This window comes from Anabrus simplex, chromosome 1 (genome assembly GCF_040414725.1).
Source record: "Anabrus simplex isolate iqAnaSimp1 chromosome 1, ASM4041472v1, whole genome shotgun sequence".
Lineage (NCBI taxonomy): Eukaryota > Metazoa > Arthropoda > Insecta > Orthoptera > Tettigoniidae > Anabrus > Anabrus simplex.
Genome location: NC_090265.1, coordinates 369,957,871 through 369,968,420, shown reverse-complemented (window position 1 = coordinate 369,968,420; position 10,550 = coordinate 369,957,871).

Sequence of the window (10,550 nt, the reverse complement as noted above, 5' to 3'; positions counted from 1 at the left end):
TGCAACTATGACCTCCTCCCCCCATCGGTCGATCCTGGCTGCGCTACTTCTGTAGGATACCCAGTACGGCAGTGACAACGTCCGACGGTTACACACTGGAGTTCGAATCCCAGTAAGGCGGAGAATGTTTACTAAATAGTAAATTAATATAACTTCCAGGAATAGAATACCAAGAAAGTGGTACGAGGGATTCGCACTTCAGTCATCCTCGAAGTTGTTTTCCGTAGTTCCCACTTCTCCTCCAGGCAAATGCCGGCATGATACCTAACTTAAGGCCACGGCCGCTTCTTTTCCTCTTCCTCTTCCTTGTCTATCCCTTCCAATCTCCTCACCTTCCACAAGGCTTCTTCATATCAGGTGAGGCCACCTGGGAGAGATGCTGTTCTTCCTCTCCAGTTGTATCACCCCGACACAAAGTCTCACGCTCCCGGACACTACCCTTGTGATAGAAGTGGGATCCCTCGCTGAGTTCGAGGGAAAAACGAACCCTGGATGGTAAACGGATTAAGCAAGCAAGCTACGTTAGACTAACTTAAGTTAGGTAATTTAAGACACGAAAAATTCCACAAGCACAAATGTCCAACAAAACTAATCAACGTCAACCCAACGTCCGATGGTTACACACTGGAGTTCGAATCCCAGTAAGGCGGAGAATGTTTACTAAATAGTAAATTAATATAACTTCCAGGAATAGAATACCAAGAAAGTGAGAGGTGCAGAGCAACCAATACAACAGCTGAATAGGTGTCATGGCGATGACATGGAATGGCTTCGAAACTGAGAACCAAGTACCGGTATCTGAAATATGGCGGATGTGAGAACATGAAGGAAGAAATTCAGGAAAAGGACAATGCACTGGAAGTGGTTAGGAGGAAATACGGTACGAGTAAAAGAAAGAGTTCAAGGCTTAAATTGAAAATGGGGGTAACGCCTGTGAGGTAGACAATCCGCATTGCAGAGATCAACATCCTACTTTTAAACAAACCGACATAGAATCTTCCGTGTATTTTATACATCCATCCACTACCTTCGACGTGCTTTCAACCGCCAGCCCGCCCTTGGCCATAAATTTATCAAAGGACCAGAAATCCAAGATTTGGTTCTGGTTACTTATTGGTTGTAAGTGATCACATGCTCATGCAAGCGCACTAGAGTATATTGGGACTTACACTATTCTCCTTCAGATCTTTAGAACCATCACATTCACAATCTATTATTGAAAGTAGTGTTCATTTACAATTCAGTAAAAAAAAAAAAAAAAGAAGATCTGCCCTAACGTGAATTGAACTCATGCGCGGTATATCCTCACTCCGGTGCCGTACCCCACGACTACACAACATGAACCAACATGAACGAGCGCTGGTATTTAGATCTTGTGTAATAACGCACAATAATGAACCGACCCAATGCAGTCCATGTACTCATTTAAGTACCATGCCATTGTTTCTACTAGGTACATTACTGAGCTCGATAGCTGCAGTCGCTTAAGTGCGGCCAGTAACCAATATTCGGGAGATAGTGGGTTCGAACCCCACTGTCGGCAGCCCTGAAGATGGTTTTCCGTGGTTTCCCATTTTTACACCATGCAAATGCTGGGGCTGTACCTTAATTAAGTCCACGGCCGCTTTCTTCCCACTCCTAGCCTTTGCCTGTCCCATCGTCGCCATAAGATATATCTGTGTCGGTGCGACGCAAAGCAACTTGCAAAAAAAAAAAAAAAAAAAAAAAATTGCCCTACTTCTGCCATCATTAGTTATTCTTCTATCCACGTAACAATATTAATCTACTTCCTTTAAGACTTCATTTCCTAACCTAATATTTCCTGCATCACCAGAATTCATTCGACTGCACTTCATTATCTTTGTTTTGGATTTATTTATTTTCAAATTGTACTCCTTCTCCAAGACTTCGTCCATAACATTCAGCAATTTCTCCAGATCTTCTACAGACTCAGCTAAAATAGCAATCGGCAAATCTCAGAGTTTTGATTTCCTCTCCTTGGATTATAATTCCTTTTCCAAATTCCTCTTTGATTTCGTTTATAGCCTATTCTTATAAACATTGAAAAGGAGAAGGGACAAACTGCTGCTTTGCCTCACTCCTTTCTGGATTGCTGTTGATTTTTCATAGTCTTCGATTCTTATCACTGCACACTGATTTTTATAAAGATTGTAGATGATTCTTCTTTCTAGGTATCTGATCCCGATCACCTTCAGTATCTCAAATAGCTTGGTCCAATCAACATTATAGAATTTTCTAGATCTACGAACGCCATTTACGTAGGCTTGTCTTCCTTAATTCGATCCTGTAAGATCAGACGTAAAGTCAGGATTGCTTTACATTTCTTCTGAAGCCAAACTGATCTTCTCCCAATTCAGCTGCAACTTGTCTTTCTGTTCTTCTGTAAATAATAAGGTAGAGGAGGGTAAGTGTGCGCACTTAATGTTTAAGCCCGTATAACATTGTTTTCCATAAATATGTTTGTAATTTTAATACATATTTTGGTAGAAGGGAACATGAAGAATATTTATATATTTTTAAAATAATATACAGTGATAATGATTTATTGTGACACACGAGTTTGCACAACTTTACGTATACGAACACTTAGACGACATATGCGGGTAAGTGTGCGCAGGCTGTAGTCTAAGTGTGCGCATTTGTTTTCTCATTACATTTCCTTTCATTTCGCTCAGTCACAATTAATTTTAACAACTTTTCAACAATGATCACAAACAAATCCTCCATGTCCTCCATATCAAGTGCACAACTTAAGCCACCATTCCCCAAATTCACTGCATTGTACCCAATCATCGTCTTCACATGATTCTTGACACCCAGAACAGATGTAGACACCCGGAGATTGTTCACCTCTGGATGTGCGAGGCCTATATGTTAGCTTTTGTGAAGATGAATGTTTTGGACGGTTACCTTCATATTGTTTACCATCTCTTGCAATTTTAGATATCTGAGAATTTTTTTTGCAAGTTGTGTTTCAGTTCTTGCTTTGATCCTTTCTTCCTGTTCCTTAACATTTTGTTTCTCCTCAAGGCTATTCTCATAAGGAGACGATGTTAAAATTGAGATTTCTGACCATTCATTTTCCTTTTGTTGTTATTTTCACACTTAGGTAGGGGTGAATGTTTGTGATTGGTAATTGAGGTAAGGCAAATACTTTATTACTTTGTGACTCCTGGTTTGTTTCTTTGTCGTTCATTACTACTTCCTCTCCTTATTATTTTTTTGTCTCCATCTTCGTCCTGCTGATCACCGCTTACTGACTGATCAACATGCTCACCCCGTAAGGTCGAAATAGATAATTACAAGATGAGGCACCGTAAACTGAGCTTCCCATATCAGCAGCCGTGTGGCGGCTCGAATTAGGTGCGCACACTTGCCCGGCTGTTAATTTCTTTTGTTTGATTCACAGTAGATGGCACTAGTGATACTATTTTTAAATGTGAATGATGGAATCCTAACCAAGATTAATAGCATACTTCACAGCATTTAAGTCAAACAGGTGCCGTTATTATGGGCAACTCAGGGGCTTATTTTACTTCATTAAAATATTATAGTACGTTTCGCGAAAAATAATGTCTTACCTTTTCTGAATTATGATCATACAGATAACTCATCCAAGTTGCTGATACCACCTTATATGTAATACATCACCACACTACACTCTCAGCTGTCGCCCAGTGATGCCAACGGCTGAAAAAATTGACTGCGTATACTTAGCCGCCCGCGTACACTTACACTCCACTACCTTACATGTTAAAATTTTACAATTTTGAGATACAAAACTAATGGTGTGGTAGCTTTCACACTTGTCAGCACCTGATTTCTTAGGAATAGGTAGAACAACGTTCTGTCTTAAATTGGATGACACTTCTCCTGTATCATACATCCCACACACTAAATGGAATCATCCGCGCATGCCAGTTTCTCCTAAGGCGGTCAGTAATTCTGAGGGTATGTCATTAATTCTAGGTGCCTTGTTCCTCTCAAGCCTCTGTCGAATTCTGATCTCAAAATTGGGCCTCCCATTTCATCAGCATCAACAGTTTCTTCTTCTTCTGCTGCTGCTGCTTCCAGAACCTTATCATTTACTTCTTTTCCTTGATACAATTGTTTAATATGCTCCTACCATCTTCCTGTCTTGCCTTCTTTCCCTTTTACTGTGCTCGATAGCTGCTTTCGCTCAAGTGCGGCCAGTATCCAGTATTCGGGAGATAATGGGTTCGAACCCCACTGTCGGCAACCCTGAAGATGGTTTTTCATGGTTTCCCATTTAACACCAGGCAAATGCTGATCAAGGCCGCGACCACTTCCTTCACAATCCTAGACCTTTCCTGTCCCACTGTCGCCACAAGACCTATCTGTGTCGGCGCGACGTAAAGCAACTTTAAACAAATCTTTCCCCAGAAGTGGTTTTACATCTGAGCTCTTATTATTCATACAGTTAGTTTTCCTTTATCCGAAGGTGTCCTTGATTTTCCTGTGTGCAGCATCTACTTTTCCTACAACCATATAACCTTCAACATCCTTATACTACTCTTTCAGCCATTCTTCCTGAGCCGACTTGCATTTTCTATCTACCTCGTTTTCTGTATTCTTTTCTGCCCTTCTTATTTTTTGCATTCTTGCATTTTTGTCGTTCACCAAGCAGGTCTAATATCTCCCAAGTTATCCACTGATTCTTCATCACCAGAGAGAGCTGCATGTTCTCGGGAGTTACTTACGGCTGTAGTTTCCTGTTGCTTTCAGCCGTGTAGCAGTATCAATACAGTTAAGCCATGATAAATATTAGTACAAGGCACTTTTCACCTATTGTGTTTCCTTCATCCTTTACACTTAGTCCCTTTGCAACATGTTCCTTGAAACATTCCCTCACACATATTTTTTTCATCGCATATAAGTCCTATCTTCTAGCATTATTTCCTTTCTACAATTTCTTTAACTTCAGACGAAATTTCATGAGCATCACATGGTAGTCTGAGTCCACGTCTGTTCCTGGGAAAGTCTTGCAATCCAACACTTGGTTTCTGAATCTCTGCCTAATCATAATGAAGTCTATTTGATACCTTCCTCTCTCCCCCAGGTCTTGTCCACGTGCGCAGCCGTCGTTTGTGGTGTTTAAATTATGACCAGTGCAGAATTCAACTAGCCAACTTCCTCTTCCATTCCTTCGTCCCAGTCTGGATTCTCCTACGGCATTACCTACTCTTCCTTGGCCTACCACTGCATTCCAGTCTCCCATCACAATTAGATTCTCGTCTCCTTTTACATACGTATTACATTTTCTATCTCGTCATATATTCTTTCGATTTCTTCATCATCTGCTAATCTAGTAAGCATATAGACCTGCACTATTGTGGTGGGCATTGGCTTGGTTTCTATCTCGACAGTAATGCTGGTCGTAGTAGCTTGCCCGCTGCCCTATTTTCTTATTCATTATTAAAACAACTCCTGCATTTCCATGTGTGATTTTGTGTTGATAATTATGTATTTGCCTGACCAAAAATCCTGTTCTTCCTACCAACGTACTTCACTTATACCAGCTAATTACATGTACCGTAATTTTAGTCTATCCATTTCCCTCTTCAGATTCTCTAAACTACCACAACGATTCAAACTTCTAATATTTCACGCTCTGACTCGCAGAATGTCAGTATTCACTTCCTGATGATTGTCCCTTCCTGTGTGGTCTCCACCCGGGAATCCGAGTGGGGGACTATTTTACCACCGGAATATTTTACCCGGGAAAAAGCCATAATCAGTACGTCATTTATTCATACAGTGAGAGCTGCATGTTCTCGGGAGTTAGTTACGGCTGTATTTTCCCGCTGCTTTCAGCCGAGTAACAGTATCCACACATCTAAGCCATGTTAAATATTGTTACAAGGCCGTATCAGCCAATCATCCAGACTGTCGCCCTGGCAGCTTTCGAAAGGCTGCTACCCTTTATTTTTCGGTGAATCATTCGTTAGTCTGGTCACTCAACAGATACCCCTCCTATATGGTTGCACCTACGGTTCGGCTATCTGCTTCATTGGGGCGTGCAAGTCCCCCTCCCTCTCCCCCTCCCCCTTCGGGGTACGGTCACATGATTTACAGGGGAGGCTTGTCAAGTTACATCGTGCAATTGGAAGTCGGCATCCTTATAAAATTCTGCGCTTCAAATCAAGCAAATAGGCTGGGTTGAGAACTACCCTATAGGTGACAGGTAAGTTAATTCCTTTTCGGTTCTCTATGAAATCGATTCCATCTCCCATTTCTAAATGGTCCTCATTTCTTCGAAAAAAATGGTAGGCCTTAATGTGATAGCTTGATAAATCAGGTCGTGATATATTGGTATTCTGAACAGAGTTATGGAAGTGAACAGCAACTAACTCTCAGAGCAATGATTAGACTTTTTTTTTGCTAGTTGTTTTACGTCGCACCGACACAGATAGGTCTTACGGCGACGATGGGACAGGAAAGGGCTAGGAGTGGGAAGGAAGCGGCCGTGGCCTTAATTAAGATACAGCCCCAGCATTTGCCTGGTGTGAAAATGGGAAACCACGGAAAACAATTTTCAGGGCTGCCGACAGTGGGGTTCGAACCTACTATCTCCCGAATACTGGATACTGGCCGCACTTAAGCGACTGCAGCTATCGAGCTCGGTAATGAATAGACTAATGGAATGGGCTCATAAACTAGTATTTCTTTTACTGTTCTTGAATATAGGTCGAGAGCTTTGTTTACCTTCAACGGAACGCAGAATACAGCATTCCAAGTTTCACAACGGTGTTTCTATTGCCAACGACCTTCGGTGTATCCTGACTTAATGCTTGGGTTGTAACCAGGAAACACAGTCCGCCTCGCAACAACGATCCTCAAGTAAGAAGTACTGTACAACTTCTGATCTACAACGAGCATTAACTTATCGGTACGGAAGAAAATTACTTCTTAGTCCCTTTGAAGAGACGATCCTCTGAATGCTCGTGACGCAAGTTAAGATAGTGAGATTGATTCCTGCTATTCGACCTATCAGAACTTGTTATTGGGATTTTATAGGTTCTTAGAAGGCTTAATTAATGGCGTGTGGCTACCGGAGAGGCCTGGTGTAGGTCTTTTGAGTTGACACCTGTAGGCGACCTGCGTGTCTGTAAGAAATGGGGTCCTCTCTATGATGAATTCTAATGCTGAAAATTGTATACAGACATCCAGCTCCCGAGCCATCGGAATTAGGTAGCCAATTAAGATTAAAATTCCCGACCCGGCCTGGAATCGAACTCAAGACCATTTAGCCATGGAACCGGGCCTTAGGAGGCTTAACCTTCATCTATTAAAAATATAACATGACATTAAGTTGATTCAGTACCGGTGCCATAGATATTGTGAAACGAGTCTTTATATCAGCGCATTCAAGAGAATAATTCTGATGATCCCGTTTTAGGGCCTAAGTAACAAATTTCCCGTCTTAGAAATTTAACCTACACTGTACAGAAAATTTGATTGTGGAGATTATCAGATTTCTACACATCTTGCAGTAACCTATATTGTTATTATTATTATTATTATTGATACGAACTTAACATAACAAATTTTGCATCCGGGAGATAGTAGGTTCGAATCCCACTATCGGCAGCCCTGAAGATGGTTTTCCGTGGTTTCCCATTTTCACACCAGGCAAATGCTGGGGCTGTACCTTAATTAAGGCCACGGCCGCTTCCTTCCAACTCCTAGGCCTTTCCCATCCCATAGTCGCCATAAGACCTATCTGTGTCGGTGCGACGTAAAGCCAATAGCAAAAAAAAAAAAAAAAAAAAAAACCAACAACAAATTTTGAAATTTTATATCTTTCCCTTTTTCTTCCAGTTTAAAATTTGAGAAATAGAAAATCTGAATGAATAGCAACAATATTAATGAGCTTGTCAGCTCTAACAATAACAGGGACTTAGAAGTCCGAAAATCAGGTACAAAACTTGCGATAATTAACAGTTTGGTTGATTTACATAGTAAAGAGCGTTATTGCTCTTGACGGTACAAATATTTTATAAGAGCAGGATTTGCTCCCAGAAGTTACATTACTCAGGAGTATGAGCTCCACAACACCATAGTCTAGCCGCGCGGAGGCATTAGTTTCTTACGGCGCATCAAGATTCCACCCCACATTAAAGTGCTCACGCACATTTGCCCCATTGTGGGCTTATCCATTTCACAATAGTCACTGTTCCCAAATGATACTAACTCAAGGGAAATTTTACACTCTGAAAAGAATATACAGGGGCATAACCCATAGTACGTGGCCTTAATGGAAAAGAAAACGGTTGCACATGACCGGCCATAAACAAAAGGCAAGGAGACGAAGCAGTTGCACTCCTTCAAGAAATTGTTAAAACCCTAAGTGGGCTTATGGCCCAGTGATACAGAGGCTAATCCTATACTACACCGGGGTGACTAAATGAGAAATATTAGTGCCAAAAGAATTTACGAAATTTAGAGGTTTTAAAAACGTTACTCACCCTATGCAAGGTTGAATGGAATATGGAATACTCTTCGTTCCCTTACGTTACATATTTCCCAGTAGGAAATAGAACAGAGTCCTCAGACTACCGAAATTCTACATTTAAATCACCAGTTCTACAACATTACATTAAAAGAAAGAGATTGAAACCTTCCACTCAAACTATCACATGTCTAAGGAAATTTTGCCATTACCTTATGCCGCTGGATCTTCCTCACGCCGGGCTCGCCCCTGCATCCCTTCGGATACGACGCACTTCCAATCCAGACCACACGGCCCTAAAGTGACCTGCCTTTATAGTACCATAAGGGGAAGATTTCAGAACTCTTTACTGATAGGCTGGATTCCTATACACACCCCCGATTTTAATTGGCTAAAGAAAATATTTCCAAGTTTTAAATAGGTTTTTTTACAATCGAGGAGGAACCAGCTGAAGTGTTGGCAACTTCGGTACATTAAAGAAATCCTTAGAACCAGGTTTTCGAACATCAAAAATAAGCATTTCTTTATAAAATAATTAGAGTTTAGCCCGCTAGAGGGAGCAAATAAACCGATGGTAGAGACATCTAACAGTTGAAGACCAAAGTTTTTTGTAGTTCGCAAGTTCAAGTTTGTTTACATAGATGGCCTTAGAGAAGGCGCGCAGTTTAACTAGCCGGAGAAGGTGTACCCCTGGTACAATTATTATTATTATTATTATTATTATTATTATTATTATTATTATTATTATTATTATTATTATTATTATATCCAGAATGCTGGAATAATAAAAAATTATAATAGTAATAATAATTGCATGGTCTCAGCTACGATGTGCAGGCACCTGTAAGCTCCCTGTGCGTAAAATTCGCTGTTCTATTTTACTCTACCGGATGGCTATTTATGGCTGAGTTTTAATTAATTTTGTCGACTAAACAACAAATGTGTCATTAGAAATCGTTAACATGCCGGCATCGTACTACATGGAGTGTAGAATGGACTTTTCCGCTCTTCAAAAATCCGATTACCTCTGGCGAGTTTTTAAATCGCGACCTTGGGATCTGGATGCCGACACACTACCACATATCCATAGACGAAGCTTTTTTATTTTTATTTTCTTATTGACTTTAGGTAAAAAAATAAAACTGACATATTACACAGAAAGAGCGTATTCTGAATAGGGAACCTTTAACGTAATAATGATTCTACACGCTCAAGTCACACATTTAAGCACCTTTAAATGTCAACCGACTGTGCCGGATTTAATCAACCTTCATTCCTCAACATAGGAGGCGACCTCCTAACGAAGTACTCTTAAGGTGCACTTAGATTTCCATTGTGTCATGTAAGCCCAGGACTGATTAAAATAGTGAAAATAGAAACAAGGAAAGCGAAAATAATTAGAACAGTGCAAGCATGTCAAGATGTTTGTACAAAAAGTAAAAATAAATATATATATTGATGAAATCATATCTACTGAACCATTCAAAAATCGAATCAGCTACTCACGTACTGATGCACACAAAAAAATTTAAGTTAATAATAATAATAATGGTTTCCTGTCCCATTAACTTCTTTTGCGGTTTTCAAAGAGGCTGAAGTGCCAGAATTTTGTCCCGCAGGAGTTCTTTTACGTGCCGGTCAATCTACCGACAGAAGGCTGGCGTATCTGACACCACCAAATACCACCGGGCAGAGTCGGTTCTGTCTTGAGCCACTAGTCTGTCTGTTAGGTCATCAGCCCAGAGGCTGGTTGGATCCTCAAATAGCACCACCAAAGGTTATGCGGTCATCAGGAAACCGCAAAAACCAATGGCAGCACCAAAATGAGGCGTACTAGGCAAGACTAAGAGTGAGGTAGTTTGCCATTGCTTTCCTCACTGGGTCAGAAAGTGCTATTGCAGCACGACTGACCCTATGAGCAACACCTTTCATAACACTCAGATGCACTAGTGCTCTGAATGTCAATATTCAGCACCACCCATACCCCAGCAGCTTCCACATTGTCACAGCCATGGATGAGACTGGGACTTCGGTGAAAGCTACACTTTACTCTGGC